Here is a 19133-nt window from a genome sequence, read left to right on the forward strand (position 1 = left end):
ATAGAGGGACTGAATATAGAGGGACTGAGTATAGAGGGACTGAGTATAGAGGGACTGAGTATAGCGGGATTGTCCGAGTACAGAGGGACTGAGTATAGAGGGACTGAGTATAGAGGGACTGTCCGAGTATAGAGGGACTGAGTATAGAGGGACTGAGTATAGAGGGACTGAGTATAGAGGGACTGTCCGAGTATAGAGGGACTGAGTATAGAGGGACTGAGTATAGAGGGACTGAGTATAGAGGGACTGAGTATAGAGGGACTGTCCGAGTATAGAGGGACGGAGTATAGAGGGACTGAGTATAGAGGGACTGAGTATAGAGGGACTGAGTATAGAGGGACTGTCCGAGTATAGAGGGACTGAGTATAGAGGGACTGAGTATAGAGGGACTGTCCGAGTATAGAGGGACTGTCCGAGTATAGAGGGACTGAGTACAGAGGGACTGAGTATAGAGGGACTGAGTATAGAGGGACTGAGTATAGAGGGCCTGAGTATAGAGGGACTGTCCGAGTATAGAGGGACTGAGTATAGAGGGACTGAGTATAGAGGGACTGAGTACAGAGGTACTGTCCGAGTACAGAGGGACTGTCCGAGTATAGAGGGACTGAGTATAGAGGGACTGTCCGAGTATAGAGGGACTGAGTATAGAGGGACTGAGTATAGAGGGACTGTCCGAGTATAGAGGGACTGTCCGAGTATAGAGGGACTGAGTATAGAGGGACTGAGTACAGAGGGACTGAGTATAGAGGGACTGTCCGAGTATAGAGGGACTGTCCGAGTATAGAGGGACTGTCCGAGTATAGAGGGACTGAGTATAGAGGGACTGAGTATAGAGGGACTGTCCGAGTATAGAGGGACTGAGTATAGAGGGACTGTCCGAGTATAGAGGGACTGAGTATAGAGGGACTGAGGAGAGAGGGACTGTCCGAGTATAGAGGGACTGAGAAGAGAGGGACTGTCCGAGTATAGAGGGACTGAGTATAGAGGGACTGAGTATAGAGGGACTGTCCGAGTATAGAGGGACTGAGTATAGAGGGACTGTCCGAGTATAGAGGGACTGAGTTTAGAGGGACTGAGTATAGAGGGACTGTCCGAGTATAGAGGGACTGAGTATAGAGGGACTGTCCGAGTATAGAGGGACTGTCCGAGTATAGAGGGACTGAGTATAGAGCGACTGAGTATAGAGGGACTGTCCGAGTATAGAGGGACTGAGTATAGAGGGACTGTCCGAGTATAGAGGGACTGTCCGAGTATAGAGGGACTGAGTATAGAGGGACTGTCCGAGTATAGAGGGACTGAGTATAGAGGGACTGAGTATAGAGGGACTGTCCGAGTATAGAGGGACTGTCCGAGTATAGAGGGACTGAGTATAGAGGGACTGAGTATAGAGGGACTGAGTATAGAGGGACTGTCCGAGTATAGAGGGACTGAGTATAGAGGGACTGAGTATAGAGGGACTGTCCAAGTATAGAGGGACTGAGTATAGAGGGACTGAGTATAGAGGGACTGTCCGAGTAAACAGGGACTGAGTATAGAGGGACTGAGTATAGAGGGACTGTCCGAGTATAGAGGGACTGAGTATAGAGGGACTGTCCGAGTATAGAGGGACTGAGTATAGAGGGACTGAGTATAGAGGGACTGAGTATAGAGGGACTGTCCGAGTATAGAGGGACTGTCCGAGTATAGAGGGACTGAGTACAGAGGGACTGAGTATAGAGGGACTGTCCGAGTATAGAGGGACTGAGTATAGAGGGACTGAGTATAGAGGGACTGTCCGAGTATAGAGGGACTGAGTATAGAGGGACTGTCCGAGTATAGAGGGACTGTCCGAGTATAGAGGGACTGAGTATAGAGGGACTGAGTATAGAGGGACTGTCCGAGTATAGAGGGACTGTCCGAGTATAGAGGGACTGAGTATAGAGGGACTGTCCGAGTATAGAGGGACTGAGTATAGAGGGACTGAGTATAGAGGGACTGTCCGAGTATAGAGGGACTGTCCGAGTATAGAGGGACTGTGTATAGAGGGACTGAGTATAGAGGGACTGTCCGAGTATAGAGGGACTGAGTATAGAGGGACTGTCCGAGTATAGAGGGACTGAGTATAGAGGGACTGAGTATAGAGGGACTGTCCGAGTATAGAGGGACTGAGAAGAGAGGGACTGTCCGAGTATAGAGGGACTGAGTATAGAGGGACTGAGTATAGAGGGACTGTCCGAGTATAGAGGGACTGAGTATAGAGGGACTGTCCGAGTATAGAGGGACTGAGTATAGAGGGACTGAGTATAGAGGGACTGTCCGAGTATAGAGGGACTGAGTATAGAGGGACTGTCCGAGTATAGAGGGACTGTCCGAGTATAGAGGGACTGAGTATAGAGGGACTGAGTATAGAGGGACTGTCCGAGTATAGAGGGACTGTCCGAGTATAGAGGGACTGAGTATAGAGGGACTGAGTATAGAGGGACTGTCCGAGTATAGAGGGACTGTCCGAGTATAGAGGGACTGAGTATAGAGGGACTGTCCGAGTATAGAGGGACTGAGTATAGAGGGACTGAGTATAGAGGGACTGTCCGAGTATAGAGGGACTGAGAAGAGAGGGACTGTCCGAGTATAGAGGGACTGAGAAGAGAGGGACTGTCCGAGTATAGAGGGACTGTCCGAGTATAGAGGGACTGAGTATAGAGGGACTGAGTATAGAGGGACTGTCCGAGTATAGAGGGACTGTCCGAGTATAGAGGGACTGTGTATAGAGGGACTGAGTATAGAGGGACTGTCCGAGTATAGAGGGACTGAGTATAGAGGGACTGTCCGAGTATAGAGGGACTGAGTATAGAGGGACTGAGTATAGAGGGACTGTCCGAGTATAGAGGGACTGAGAAGAGAGGGACTGTCCGAGTATAGAGGGACTGAGTATAGAGGGACTGAGTATAGAGGGACTGTCCGAGTATAGAGGGACTGAGTATAGAGGGACTGTCCGAGTATAGAGGGACTGAGTATAGAGGCACTGAGTATAGAGGGACTGTCCGAGTATAGAGGGACTGAGTATAGAGGGACTGTCCGAGTATAGAGGGACTGTCCGAGTATAGAGGGACTGAGTATAGAGGGACTGAGTATAGAGGGACTGTCCGAGTATAGAGGGACTGTCCGAGTATAGAGGGACTGAGTATAGAGGGACTGAGTATAGAGGGACTGTCCGAGTATAGAGGGACTGAGTATAGAGGGACTGAGGATAGAGGGACTGAGGATAGAGGGACTGAGGAGAGAGGGACTGTCCGAGTACAGAGGGACTGAGTATAGAGGGACTGAGAATAGAGGGACTGAGTATAGAGGGACTGTCCGAGTATAGAGGGACTGAGTATAGAGGGATTGAGTATAGAAGGACTGTCCGAGTATAGAGGGACTGAGTATAGAGGGACTGAGTATAAGAGGGACTGAGTATAGAGGGACTGAGTAGAGAGGGACTGAGTATAGAAGGACTGTCCGAGTATAGAGGGACTGAGTATAGAGGGACTGAGTATAGAGGGACTGAGTATAGAGGGACTGTCCGAGTATAGAGGGACTGAGTATAGAGGGACTGAGTATAGAGGGACTGAGTATAAGAGGGACTGAGTATAGAGGGACTGAGTATAGAGGGACTGAGTATAGAGGGACTGTCCGAGTATAGAGGGACTGTCCGAGTATAGAGGGACTGAGTATAGAGGGACTGAGTATAGAGGGACTGTCCGAGTATAGAGGGACTGAGTATAGAGGGACTGAGGATAGAGGGACTGTCCGAGTACAGAGGGACTGAGTATAGAGGGACTGAGTATAGAGGGACTGTCCGAGTATAGAGGGACGGAGTACAGAGGGACTGAGTATAGAGGGACTGAGTATAGAGGGACTGTCCGAATATAGAGGGACTGTCCGAGTATAGAGGGACTGAGTACAGAGGGACTGAGTATAGAGGGACTGTCCGAGTATAGAGGGACTGAGTATAGAGGGACTGAGTATAGAGGGACTGTCCAAGTATAGAGGGACTGTCCGAGTATAGAGGGACTGAGTATAGAGGGACTGAGTACAGAGGGACTGTCCGAGTATAGAGGGACTGTCCGAGTATAGAGGGACTGAGTATAGAGGGACTGTCCGAGTATAGAGGGACTGAGTATAGAGGGACTGAGTATAGAGGGACTGAGTATAGAGGGACTGTCCGAGTATAGAGGGACTGTCCGAGTATAGAGGGACTGAGTATAGAGGGACTGAGTATAGAGGGACTGTCCGAGTATAGAGGGACTGTCCGAGTATAGAGGGACTGAGTATAGAGGGACTGAGTATAGAGGGACTGTCCGAGTATAGAGGGACTGAGTATAGAGGGACTGTCCGAGTATAGAGGGACTGAGTATAGAGGGACTGAGGAGAGAGGGACTGTCCGAGTATAGAGGGACTGAGAAGAGAGGGACTGTCCGAGTATAGAGGGACTGAGTATAGAGGGACTGAGTATAGAGGGACTGTCCGAGTATAGAGGGACTGAGTATAGAGGGACTGTCCGAGTATAGAGGGACTGAGTATAGAGGGACTGAGTATAGAGGGACTGTCCGAGTATAGAGGGACTGAGTATAGAGGGACTGTCCGAGTATAGAGGGACTGTCCGAGTATAGAGGGACTGAGTATAGAGCGACTGAATATAGAGGGACTGTCCGAGTATAGAGGGACTGAGTATAGAGGGACTGTCCGAGTATAGAGGGACTGAGTATAGAGGGACTGAGTATAGAGGGACTGTCCGAGTATAGAGGGACTGTCCGAGTATAGAGGGACTGAGTATAGAGGGACTGAGTATAGAGGGACTGTCCGAGTATAGAGGGACTGAGTATAGAGGGACTGAGTATAGAGGGACTGTCCGAGTATAGAGGGACTGAGTATAGAGGGACTGAGTATAGAGGGACTGTCCAAGTATAGAGGGACTGAGTATAGAGGGACTGAGTATCGAGGGACTGTCCGAGTAAACAGGGACTGAGTATAGAGGGACTGAGTATAGAGGGACTGTCCGAGTATAGAGGGACTGAGTATAGAGGGACTGTCCGAGTATAGAGGGACTGAGTATAGAGGGACTGAGTATAGAGGGACTGAGTATAGAGGGACTGTCCGAGTATAGAGGGACTGTCCGAGTATAGAGGGACTGAGTACAGAGGGACTGAGTATAGAGGGACTGTCCGAGTATAGAGGGACTGAGGATAGAGGGACTGAGTATAGAGGGACTGTCCGAGTATAGAGGGACTGAGTATAGAGGGACTGAGTATAGAGGGACTGTCCGAGTATAGAGGGACTGAGTATAGAGGGACTGTCCGAGTATAGAGGGACTGTCCGAGTATAGAGGGACTGAGTATAGAGGGACTGAGTATAGAGGGACTGTCCGAGTATAGAGGGACTGTCCGAGTATAGAGGGACTGAGTATAGAGGGACTGAGTATAGAGGGACTGTCCGAGTATAGAGGGACTGAGTATAGAGGGACTGAGGATAGAGGGACTGAGGATAGAGGGACTGAGGAGAGAGGGACTGTCCGAGTACACAGGGACTGAGTATAGAGGGACTGAGTATAGAGGGACTGAGTATAGAGGGACTGTCCGAGTATAGAGGGACTGAGTATAGAGGGATTGAGTATAGAAGGACTGTCCGAGTATAGGGGGACTGAGTATAGAGGGACTGAGTATAAGAGGGACTGAGTATAGAGGGACTGAGTATAGAGGGACTGAGTAAAGAAGGACTGTCCGAGTATAGAGGGACTGAGTATAGAGGGACTGAGTATAGAGGGACTGTCCGAGTATAGAGGGACTGAGTATAGAGGGACTGAGTATAAGAGGGACTGAGTATAGAGGGACTGAGAATAGAGGGACTGAGTATAGAGGGACTGTCCGAGTATAGAGGGACTGTCCGAGTATAGAGGGACTGAGTATAGAGGGACTGAGTATAGAGGGACTGTCCGAGTATAGAGGGACTGAGTATAGAGGGACTGAGGATAGAGGGACTGAGGATAGAGGGACTGAGGAGAGAGGGACTGTCCGAGTACAGAGGGACTGAGTATAGAGGGACTGAGTATAGAGTGACTGAGTATAGAGGGACTGTCCGAGTATAGAGGGACGGAGTACAGAGGGACTGAGTATAGAGGGACTGAGTATAGAGGGACTGAGTATAGAGGGACTGTCCGAGTATAGAGGGACTGTCCGAGTATAGAGGGACTGAGTACAGAGGGGCTGAGTATAGAGGGACTGTCCGAGTATAGAGGGACTGAGTATAGAGGGACTGAGTATAGAGGGACTGTCCAAGTATAGAGGGACTGTCCGAGTATAGAGGGACTGAGTATAGAGGGACTGAGTACAGAGGGACTGTCCGAGTATAGAGGGACTGTCCGAGTATAGAGGGACTGAGTATAGAGGTACTGTCCGAGTATAGAGGGACTGAGTATAGAGGGACTGAGTATAGAGGGACTGTCCGAGTATAGAGGGACTGAGTATAGAGGGACTGTCCGAGTATAGAGGGACTGAGTATAGAGGGACTGTCCGAGTATATAGGGACTGAGAATAGAGGGACTGTCCGAGTATATAGGGACTGTCCGAGTATAGAGGGACTGAGTATAGAGGGACTGAGTATAGAGGGACTGTCCGAGTATAGAGGGACTGTCCGAGTATAGAGGGACTGTCCGAGTATAGAGGGACTGAGTATAGAGGGACTGAGTATAGAGGGACTGTCCGAGTATAGAGGGACTGAGTATAGAGGGACTGTCCGAGTATAGAGGGACTGAGTATAGAGGGACTGAGGAGAGAGGGACTGTCCGAGTATAGAGGGACTGAGAAGAGAGGGACTGTCCGAGTATAGAGGGACTGAGTATAGAGGGACTGAGTATAGAGGGACTGTCCGAGTATAGAGGGACTGAGTATAGAGGGACTGTCCGAGTATAGAGGGACTGAGTATAGAGGGACTGAGTATAGAGGGACTGTCCGAGTATAGATGGACTGAGTATAGAGGGACTGTCCGAGTATAGAGGGACTGTCCGAGTATAGAGGGACTGAGTATAGAGCGACTGAATATAGAGGGACTGTCCGAGTATAGAGGGACTGAGTATAGAGGGACTGTCCGAGTATAGAGGGACTGAGTATAGAGGGACTGAGTATAGAGGGACTGTCCGAGTATAGAGGGACTGAGTATAGAGGGACTGTCCGAGTATAGAGGGACTGAGTATAGAGGGACTGTCCGAGTATAGAGGGACTGAGTATAGAGGGACTGAGTATAGAGGGACTGTCCGAGTATAGAGGGACTGAGTATAGAGGGACTGAGTATAGAGGGACTGTCCAAGTATAGAGGGACTGAGTATAGAGGGACTGAGTATAGAGGGACTGTCCAAGTATAGAGGGACTGAGTATAGAGGGACTGAGTATAGAGGGACTGTCCGAGTATAGAGGGACTGAGTATAGAGGGACTGTCCGAGTATAGAGGGACTGAGTATAGAGGGACTGTCCGAGTATAGAGGGACTGAGTATAGAGGGACTGAGTATAGAGGGACTGTCCGAGTATAGAGGGACTGAGTATAGAGGGACTGAGTATAGAGGGACTGTCCGAGTATAGAGGGACTGAGTATAGAGGGACTGTCCGAGTATAGAGGGACTGAGTATAGAGGGACTGAGTATAGAGGGACTGAGTATAGAGGGACTGTCCGAGTATAGAGGGACTGTCCGAGTATAGAGGGACTGAGTACAGAGGGACTGAGTATAGAGGGACTGTCCGAGTATAGAGGGACTGAGTATAGAGGGACTGAGTATAGAGGGACTGTCCGAGTATAGAGGGACTGAGTATAGAGGGACTGTCCGAGTATAGAGGGACTGAGTATAGAGGGACTGAGTATAGAGGGACTGTCCGAGTATAGAGGGACTGTCCGAGTATAGAGGGACTGAGTATAGAGGGACTGTCCGAGTATAGAGGGACTGAGTACAGAGGGACTGAGTATAGAGGGACTGTCCGAGTATAGAGGGACTGTCCGAGTATAGAGGGACTGTCCGAGTATAGAGGGACTGAGTATAGAGGGACTGAGTATAGAGGGACTGTCCGAGTATAGAGGGACTGAGTATAGAGGGACTGTCCGAGTATAGAGGGACTGAGTATAGAGGGACTGAGTATAGAGGGACTGTCCGAGTATCGAGGGACTGAGAAGAGAGGGACTGTCCGAGTATAGAGGGACAGAGTATAGAGGGACTGAGTATAGAGGGACTGAGTATAGAGGGACTGTCCGAGTATAGAGGGACTGAGTATAGAGGGACTGTCCGAGTATAGAGGGACTGAGTATAGAGGGACTGAGTATAGAGGGACTGTCCGAGTATAGAGGGACTGAGTATAGAGGGACTGTCCGAGTATAGAGGGACTGTCCGAGTATAGAGGGACTGAGTATAGAGGGACTGAGTATAGAGGGACTGTCCGAGTATAGAGGGACTGAGTATAGAGGGACTGTCCGAGTATAGAGGGACTGAGTATAGAGGGACTGAGTATAGAGGGACTGTCCGAGTACTGAGGGACTGAGTATAGAGGGACTGTCCGAGTATAGAGGGACTGTCCGAGTATAGAGGGACTGAGTACAGAGGGACTGTCCGAGTATAGAGGGACTGTCCGAGTACAGAGGGACTGAGTATAGAGGGACTGTCCGAGTATAGAGGGACTGTCCGAGTACAGAGGGACTGAGTATAGAGGGACTGTCCGAGTACAGAGGGACTGAGTATAGAGGGACTGTCCGAGTATAGAGGGACTGTCCGAGTATAGAGGGACTGAGTATAGAGGGACTGTCCGAGTATAGAGGGACTGAGTATAGAGGGACTGAGTATAGAGGGACTGAGTATAGAGGGACTGTCCGAGTATAGAGGGACTGAGTATAGAGGGACTGAGTATCGAGGGACTGTCCGAGTACAGAGGGACTGAGTATAGAGGGACTGAGTATAGAGGGACTGTCCGAGTATAGAGGGACTGAGTATAGAGGGACTGAGTATAGAGGGACTGAGTATAGAGGGACTGTCGGAGTATAGAGGGACTGAGTATAGAGGGACTGTCCGAGTAAAGAGGGACTGAGTATAGAGGGACTGTCCGAGTATAGAGGGACTGTCCGAATATAGAGGGACTGAGTATAGAGGGACTGAGTATACAGGGACTGTCCGAGTATAGAGGGACTGAGTATAGAGGGACTGTCCGAGTATAGAGGGACTGAGTATAGAGGGACTGTCCGAGTAAAGAGGGACTGAGTATAGAGGGAGTGTCCGAGTATAGAGGGACTGTCCGAGTATAGAGGGACTGAGTATAGAGGGACTGAGTATAGAGGGACTGAGTATGGAGGGACTGAGTATAGAGGGACTGTCCGAGTATAGAGGGACTGAGTATAGAGGGACTGAGTATAGAGGGAAGGAGTATGGAGGGTCTGAGTATAGAGGGACTGTCCGAGTATAGAGGGACTGAGTATAGAGGGACTGAGTATAGAGGGACTGTCCGAGTATAGAGGGACTGAGTATAGAGGGACTGTCCGAGTATAGAGGGACTGAGTATAGAGGGACTGAGTATAGAGGGACTGAGGATAGAGGGACTGAGTATAGAGGGACTGTCCGAGTATAGAGGGACTGAGTATAGAGGGACTGAGTATAGAGGGACTGAGGATAGAGGGACTGAGGATAGAGGGACTGAGGAGAGAGGGACTGTCCGAGTACAGAGGGACTGAGTATAGAGGGACTGAGTATAGAGGGACTGAGTATAGAGGGACTGTCCGAGTATAGAGTGACTGAGTATAGAGGGACTGAGTATAGAGGGACTGAGTATAGAGGGACTGTCCGAGTATAGAGGGACTGAGTATAGAGGGACTGAGTATAGAGGGACTGTCCGAGTACAGAGGGACTGAGTATAGAGGGACTGAGGATAGAGGGACAGAGTATAGAGGGACTGAGTATAGAGGGACTGAGGATAGAGGGACTGTCCGAGTATAGAGGGACAGAGTATAGAGGGACTGAGTATAGAGGGACTGAGTATAGAGGGACTGAGTATAGAGGGACTGTCCGAGTATAGAGGGACTGAGTATAGAGGGACTGAGTATAGAGGGACTGAGTATAGAGGGACTGTCCGAGTCAAGAGGGACTGAGTATAGAGGGACTGTCCGAGTATAGAGGGACTGAGTATAGAGGGACTGAGTATAGAGGGACTGTCCGAGTATAGAGGGACTGAGTATAGAGGGACTGTCCGAGTATAGAGGGACTGAGGATCGAGGGACTGAGGTTAGAGGGACTGAGGATAGAGGGACTGTCCGAGTATAGAGGGACTGAGTATAGAGGGACTGTCCGAGTATAGAGGGACTGAGTATAGAGGGACTGTCCGAGTATAGAGGGACTGAGTATAGAGGGACTGTCCGAGTATAGAGGGACTGAGTATAGAGGGACTGAGTATAGAGGGACTGTCCGAGTATAGAGGGACTGTCCGAGGAAAGAGGGACTGAGTATAGAGGGACTGAGTATAGAGGGACTGTCCGAGTATAGAGGGACTGAGTATAGAGGGACTGAGTATAGAGGGACTCTCCGAGTATAGAGGGACTGAGTATAGAGGGACTGAGTATAGAGGGACTGTCCGAGTAAACAGGGACTGAGTATAGAGGGACTGAGTATAGAGGGACTGTCCGAGTATAGAGGGACTGATTATAGAGTGACTGTCCGAGTATAGAGGGACTGAGTATAGAGGGACTGAGTATAGAGGGACTGTCCGAGTATAGAGGGACTGTCCGAGTATAGAGGGACTGAGTACAGAGGGACTGAGTATAGAGGGACTGTCCGAGTATAGAGGGACTGAGTATAGAGGGACTGAGTATAGAGGGACTGAGTATAGAGGGACTGTCCGAGTATAGAGGGACTGAGTATAGAGGGACTGAGTATAGAGGGACTGTCCGAGTATAGAGGGACTGAGTATAGAGGGACTGTCCGAGTATAGAGGGACTGAGTATAGAGAGACTGAGTATAGATGGACTGTCCGAGTATAGAGGGACTGTCCGAGTATAGAGGGACTGTCCGAGTATAGAGGGACTGAGGATAGAGGGACTGAGGATAGAGGGACTGAGTATAGAGGGACTGTCCGAGTATAGAGGGACTGTCCGAGTATAGAGGGACTGTCCGAGTATAGAGGGACTGAGTATAGAGGGACTGTCCGAGTATAGAGGGACTGAGTATAGAGGGACTGTCCGAGTATAGAGGGACTGAGTATAGAGGGACTGAGTATAGAGGGACTGTCCGAGTATAGAGGGACTGAGTATAGAGGGACTGAGTATAGAGGGAACTGTCCGAGTATAGAGGGACTGAGTATAGAGGGACTGAGTATAGAGGGACTGAGTAAAGAGGGACTGTCCGAGTATAGAGGGACTGAGTATAGAGGGACTGTCCGAGTATAGAGGGACTGAGTATAGAGGGACTGAGTATAGAGGGACTGTCCGAGTATCGAGGGACTGAGTATAGAGGGACTGTCCGAGTATAGAGGGACTGTCCGAGTATAGAGGGACTGAGTATAGAGGGACTGAGTATAGAGGGACTGTCCGAGTATAGAGGGACTGAGTATAGAGGGACTGTCCGAGTATAGAGGGACTGAGTATAGAGGGACTGAGTATAGAGGGACTGTCCGAGTATAGAGGGACTGAGTATAGAGGGACTGTCCGAGTATAGAGGGACTGAGTATAGAGGGACTGAGTATAGAGGGACTGAGTATAGAGGGACTGTCCGAGTATAGAGGGACTGAGTATAGAGGGACTGAGTATAGAGGGACTGTCCGAGTATAGAGGGACTGAGTATAGAGGGACTGAGTATAGAGGGACTGTCCGAGTATAGAGGGACTGAGTATAGAGGGACTGAGTATAGAGGGACTCTCCGTGTATAGAGGGACTGAGTATAGAGGGACTGAGTATAGAGGGACTGTCCGAGTAAACAGGGACTGAGTATAGAGGGACTGAGTATAGAGGGACTGTCCGAGTATAGAGGGACTGATTATAGAGGGACTGTCCGAGTATAGAGGGACTAAGTATAGAGGGACTGAGTATAGAGGGACTGTCCGAGTATAGAGGGACTGTCCGAGTATAGAGGGACTGAGTACAGAGGGACTGAGTATAGAGGGACTGTCCGAGTATAGAGGGACTGAGTATAGAGGCACTGAGTATAGAGGGACTGAGTATAGAGGGACTGTCCAAGTATAGAGGGACTGTCCGAGTATAGAGGGACTGAGTATAGAGGGACTGAGTATAGAGGGACTGTCCGAGTATAGAGGGACTGAGTATAGAGGGACTGTCCGAGTATAGAGGGACTGAGTATAGAGGGACTGAGTATAGAGGGACTGTCCGAGTATAGAGGGACTGTCCGAGTATAGAAGGACTGTCCGAGTATAGAGGGACTGAGTATAGAGGGACTGAGTATAGAGGGACTGTCCGAGTATAGAGGGACTGTCCGAGTATAGAGGGACTGAGGATAGAGGGACTGAGTATAGAGGGACTGAGTATAGAGGGACTGTCCGAGTATAGAGGGACTGAGTATAGAGGGACTGAGTATAGAGGGACTGTCCGAGTATAGAGGGACTGTCCGAGTATAGAGGGACTGAGTACAGAGGGACTGAGTATAGAGGGACTGAGTATAGAGGGACTGAGTATAGAGGGACTGTCCGAGTATAGAGGGACTGTCCGAGTTTCGAGGGACTGAGTATAGAGGGACTGAGTACAGAGGGACTGTCCGAGTACAGAGGGACTGTCCGAGTATAGAGGGACTGAGTATAGAGGGACTGTCCGAGTATAGAGGGACTGAGTATAGAGGGACTGAGTATAGAGGGACTGAGTATAGAGGGACTGTCCGAGTATAGAGGGACTGTCCGAGTATAGAGGGACTGATTATAGAGGGACTGAGTATAGAGGGACTGAGTATAGAGGGACTGTCCGAGTATAGAGGGACTGAGTATAGAGGGACTGTCCGAGTATAGAGGGACTGTCCGAGTATAGAGGGACTGATTATAGAGGGACTGAGTATAGAGGGACTGAGTACAGAGGGACTGAGTATAGAGGGACTGTCCGAGTATAGAGGGACTGTCCGAGTATAGAGGGACTGAGTATAGAGTGACTGTCCGAGTACAGAGGGACTGAGTATAGAGGGACTGTCCGAGTACAGAGGGACTGAGTATAGAGGGACTGTCCGAGTATAGAGGGACTGTCCGAGTATAGAGGGACTGAGTATAGAGGGACTGTCCGAGTATAGAGCGACTGTCCGAGTATAGAGGGACTGAGTATAGAGGGACTGTCCGAGTATAGAGGGACTGTCCGAGTATAGAGGGACTGAGTATAGAGGGACTGTCCGAGTATACAGGGACTGTCCGAGTATAGAGGGACTCTCCGAGTATAGAGGGACTGAGTATAGAGGGACTGTCCGAGTAGAGAGGGACTGAGTATAGAGGGACTGAGTATAGAGGGACTGTCCGAGTATAGAGGGACTGAGTATAGAGGGATTGAGTATAGAAGGACTGTCCGAGTATAGAGGGACTGAGTATAGAGGGACTGAATATAGAGGGACTGAGTATAGAGGGACTGAGTATAGAGGGACTGAGTATAGCGGGATTGTCCGAGTACAGAGGGACTGAGTATAGAGGGACTGAGTATAGAGGGACTGTCCGAGTATAGAGGGACTGAGTATAGAGGGACTGAGTATAGAGGGACTGTCCGAGTATAGAGGGACTGAGTATAGAGGGACTGAGTATAGAGGGACTGAGTATAGAGGGACTGAGTATAGAGGGACTGTCCGAGTATAGAGGGACTGAGTATAGAGGGACTGAGTATAGAGGGACTGTCCGAGTATAGAGGGACTGTCCGAGTATAGAGGGACTGAGTACAGAGGGACTGAGTATAGAGGGACTGAGTATAGAGGGACTGAGTATAGAGGGACTGAGTATAGAGGGACTGTCCGAGTATAGAGGGACTGAGTATAGAGGGACTGAGTATAGAGGGACTGAGTACAGAGGGACTGTCCGAGTACAGAGGGACTGTCCGAGTATAGAGGGACTGAGTATAGAGGGACTGTCCGAGTATAGAGGGACTGAGTATAGAGGGACTGAGTATAGAGGGACTGAGTATAGAGGGACTGTCCGAGTATAGAGGGACTGTCCGAGTATAGAGGGACTGAGTATAGAGGGACTGAGTACAGAGGGACTGAGTATAGAGGGACTGTCCGAGTATAGAGGGACTGTCCGAGTATAGAGGGACTGTCCGAGTATAGAGGGACTCAGTATAGAGGGACTGAGTATAGAGGGACTGTCCGAGTATAGAGGGACTGAGTATAGAGGGACTGTCCGAGTATAGAGGGACTGAGTATAGAGGGACTGAGGAGAGAGGGACTGTCCGAGTATAGAGGGACTGAGAAGAGAGTGACTGTCCGAGTATAGAGGGACTGAGTATAGAGGGACTGAGTATAGAGGGACTGTCCGAGTATAGAGGGACTGAGTATAGAGGGACTGTCCAAGTATAGAGGGACTGAGTTTAGAGGGACTGAGTATAGAGGGACTGTCCGAGTATAGAGGGACTGAGTATAGAGGGACTGTCCGAGTATAGCGGGACTGTCCGAGTATAGAGGGACTGAGTATAGAGCGACTGAGTATAGAGGGACTGTCCGAGTATAGAGGGACTGAGTATAGAGGGACTGTCCGAGTATAGAGGGACTGTCCGAGTATAGAGGGACTGAGTATAGAGGGACTGTCCGAGTATAGAGGGACTGAGTATAGAGGGACTGTCCGAGTATAGAGGGACTGAGTATAGAGGGACTGAGTATAGAGGGACTGTCCGAGTATAGAGGGACTGTCCGAGTATAGAGGGACTGAGTATAGAGGGACTGAGTATAGCGGGACTGAGTATAGAGGGACTGTCCGAGTATAGAGGGACTGAGTATAGAGGGACTGAGTATAGAGGGAATGTCCAAGTATAGAGGGACTGAGTATAGAGGGACTGAGTATAGAGGGACTGTCCGAGTAAAGAGGGACTGAGTATAGAGGGACTGAGTATAGAGGGACTGTCCGAGTATAGAGGGACTGAGTATAGAGGGACTGTCCGAGTATAGAGGGACTGAGTATAGAGGGACTGAGTATAGAGGGACTGTCCGAGTATAGAGGGACTGTCCGAGTATAGAGGGACTGAGTACAGAGGGACTGAGTATAGAGGGACTGTCCGAGTATAGAGGGACTGAGTATAGAGGGACTGAGTATAGAGGGACTGTCCGAGTATAGAGGGACTGAGTATAGAGGGACTGTCCGAGTATAGAGGGACTGTCCGAGTATAGAGGGACTGAGTATAGAGGGACTGAGTATTGAGGGACTGTCCGAGTATAGAGGGACTGTCCGAGTATAGAGGGACTGAGTATAGAGGGACTGTCCGAGTATAGAGGGACTGAGTATAGAGGGACTGAGTATAGAGGGACTGTCCGAGTATAGAGGGACTGTCCGAGTATAGAGGGACTGTGTATAGAGGGACTGAGTATAGAGGGACTGTCCGAGTATAGAGGGACTGAGTATAGAGGGACTGTCCGAGTATAGAGGGACTGAGTATAGAGGGACTGTCCGAGTATAGAGGGACTGAGAAGAGAGGGACTGTCCGAGTATAGAGGGACTGAGTATAGAGGGACTGTCCGAGTATAGAGGGACTGAGTATAGAGGGACTGTCCGAGTATAGAGGGACTGAGTATAGAGGGACTGAGTATAGAGGGACTGTCCGAGTATAGAGGGACTGAGTATAGAGGGACTGTCCGAGTATAGAGGGACTGTCCGAGTATAGAGGGACTGAGTATAGAGGGACTGAGTATAGAGGGACTGTCCGAGTATAGAGGGACTGTCCGAGTATAGAGGGACTGAGTATAGAGGGACTGAGTATAGAGGGACTGTCCGAGTATAGAGGGACTGTCCGAGTATAGAGGGACTGAGTATAGAGGGACTGTCCGAGTATAGAGGGACTGAGTATAGAGGGACTGAGTATAGAGGGACTGTCCGAGTATAGAGGGACTGAGAAGAGAGGGACTGTCCGAGTATAGAGGGACTGAGAAGAGAGGGACTGTCCGAGTATAGAGGGACTGTCCGAGTATAGAGGGACTGAGTATAGAGGGACTGAGTATAGAGGGACTGTCCGAGTATAGAGGGACTGTCCGAGTATAGAGGGACTGTCCGAGTATAGAGGGACTGTGTATAGAGGGACTGAGTATAGAGGGACTGTCCGAGTATAGAGGGACTGAGTATAGAGGGACTGTCCGAGTATAGAGGGACTGAGTATAGAGGGACTGAGTATAGAGGGACTGTCCGAGTATAGAGGGACTGAGATGAGAGGGACTGTCCGAGTATAGAGGGACTGAGTATAGAGGGACTGAGTATAGAGGGACTGTCCGAGTATAGAGGGACTGAGTATAGAGGGACTGTCCGAGTATAGAGGGACTGAGTATAGAGGGACTGAGTATAGAGGGACTGTCCGAGTATAGAGGGACTGAGTATAGAGGGACTGTCCGAGTATAGAGGGACTGTCCGAGTATAGAGGGACTGAGTATAGAGGGACTGAGTATAGAGGGACTGTCCGAGTATAGAGGGACTGTCCGAGTATAGAGGGACTGAGTATAGAGGGACTGAGTATAGAGGGACTGTCCGAGTATAGAGGGACTGAGTATAGAGGGACTGAGGATAGAGGGACTGAGGATAGAGGGACTGAGGAGAGAGGGACTGTCCGAGTACAGAGGGACTGAGGATAGAGGGACTGAGTATAGAGGGACTGAGTATAGAGGGACTGTCCGAGTATAGAGGGACTGAGTATAGAGGGATTGAGTATAGAAGGACTGTCCGAGTATAGAGGGACTGAGTATAGAGGGACTGAGTATAAGAGGGACTGAGTATAAGAGGGACTGAGTAGAGAGGGACTGAGTATAGAAGGACTGTCCGAGTATAGAGGGACTGAGTATAGAGGGACTGAGTATAGAGGGACTGAGTATAGAGGGACTGTCCGAGTATAGAGGGACTGAGTATAGAGGGACTGAGTATAGAGGGACTGAGTATAAGAGGGACTGAGTATAGAGGGACTGAGTATAGAGGGACTGAGTATAGAGGGACTGTCCGAGTATAGAGGGACTGAGTATAGAGGGACTGAGTATAGAGGGACTGTCCGAGTATAGAGGGACTGTCCGAGTATAGAGGGACTGAGTATAGAGGGACTGAGTATAGAGGGACTGTCCGAGTATAGAGGGACTGTCCGAGTATAGAGGGACTGAGTATAGAGGGACTGAGTATAGAGGGACTGAGTATAGAGGGACTGTCCGAGTATAGAGGGACTGAGTATAGAGGGACTGAGTATCGAGGGACTGTCCGAGTACAGAGGGACTGAGTATAGAGGGACTGAGTATAGAGGGACTGTCCGAGTATAGAGGGACTGAGTATAGAGGGACTGTCCGAGTATAGAGGGACTGAGTATAGAGGGACTGAGTAAAGAGGGACTGAGTATAGAGGGACTGTCGGAGTATAGAGGGACTGAGTATAGAGGGACTGTCCGAGTAAAGAGGGACTGAGTATAGAGGGACTGTCCGAGTATAGAGGGACTGTCCGAATATAGAGGGACTGAGTATAGAGGGACTGAGTATAGAGGGACTGTCCGAGTATAGAGGGACTGAGTATAGAGGGACTGTCCGAGTATAGAGGGACTGAGTATAGAGGGACTGTCCGAGTAAAGAGGGACTGAGTATAGAGGGAGTGTCCGAGTATAGAGGGACTGTCCGAGTATAGAGGGACTGAGTATAGAGGGACTGAGTATAGAGGGACTGAGTATGGAGGGACTGAGTATAGAGGGACTGTCCGAGTATAGAGGGACTGAGTATAGAGGGACTGAGTATAGAGGGAAGGAGTATGGAGGGTCTGAGTATAGAGGGACTGTCCGAGTATAGAGGGACTGAGTATAGAGGGACTGAGTATAGAGGGACTGTCCGAGTATAGAGGGACTGAGTATAGAGGGACTGTCCGAGTATAGAGGGACTGAGTATAGAGGGACTGAGGATAGAGGGACTGAGGATAGAGGGACTGAGGAGAGAGGGACTGTCCGAGTACAGAGGGACTGAGTATAGAGGGACTGAGTATAGAGGGACTGAGTATAGAGGGACTGTCCGAGTATAGAGGGACTGAGTATAGAGGGACTGAGTATAGAGGGACTGAGTATAGAGGGACTGTCCGAGTATAGAGGGACTGAGTATAGAGGGACTGAGTATAGAGGGACTGTCCGAGTACAGAGGGACTGAGTATAGAGGGACTGAGGATAGAGGGACAGGGTATAGAGGGACTGAGTATAGAGGGACTGAGGATAGAGGGATTGTCCGAGTATAGAGGGACAGAGTATAGAGGGACTGAGTATAGAGGGACTGAGTATAGAGGGACTGAGTATAGAGGGACTGTCCGAGTATAGAGGGACTGAGTATAGAGGGACTGAGTATAGAGGGACTGTCCGAGTCAAGAGGGACTGAGTATAGAGGGACTGTCCGAGTATAGAGGGACTGAGTATAGAGGGACTGAGTATAGAGGGACTGTCCGAGTATAGAGGGACTGAGTATAGAGGGACTGTCCGAGTATAGAGGGACTGAGGATCGAGGGACTGAGGTTAGAGGGACTGAGGATAGAGGGACTGTCCGAGTATAGAGGGACTGAGTATAGAGGGACTGTCCGAGTATAGAGGGACTGAGTATAGAGGGACTGTCCGAGTATAGAGGGACTGAGTATAGAGGGACTGTCCGAGTATAGAGGGACTGAGTATAGAGGGACTGAGTATAGAGGGACTGTCCGAGTATAGAGGGACTGTCCGAGGAAAGAGGGACTGAGTATAGAGGGACTGAGTATAGAGGGACTGTCCGAGTATAGAGGGACTGAGTATAGAGGGACTGAGTATAGAGGGACTCTCCGAGTATAGAGGGACTGAGTATAGAGGGACTGAGTATAGAGGGACTGTCCGAGTAAACAGGGACTGAGTATAGAGGGACTGAGTATAGAGGGACTGTCCGAGTATAGAGGGACTGATTATCGCGGGACTGTCCGAGTATAGAGGGACTGAGTATAGAGGGACTGCCCGAGTATAGAGGGACTGTCCGAGTATA

Source organism: Chiloscyllium punctatum, chromosome 25 (assembly GCF_047496795.1).
Source record: "Chiloscyllium punctatum isolate Juve2018m chromosome 25, sChiPun1.3, whole genome shotgun sequence".
In the NCBI taxonomy this organism is placed as follows: domain Eukaryota; kingdom Metazoa; phylum Chordata; class Chondrichthyes; order Orectolobiformes; family Hemiscylliidae; genus Chiloscyllium; species Chiloscyllium punctatum.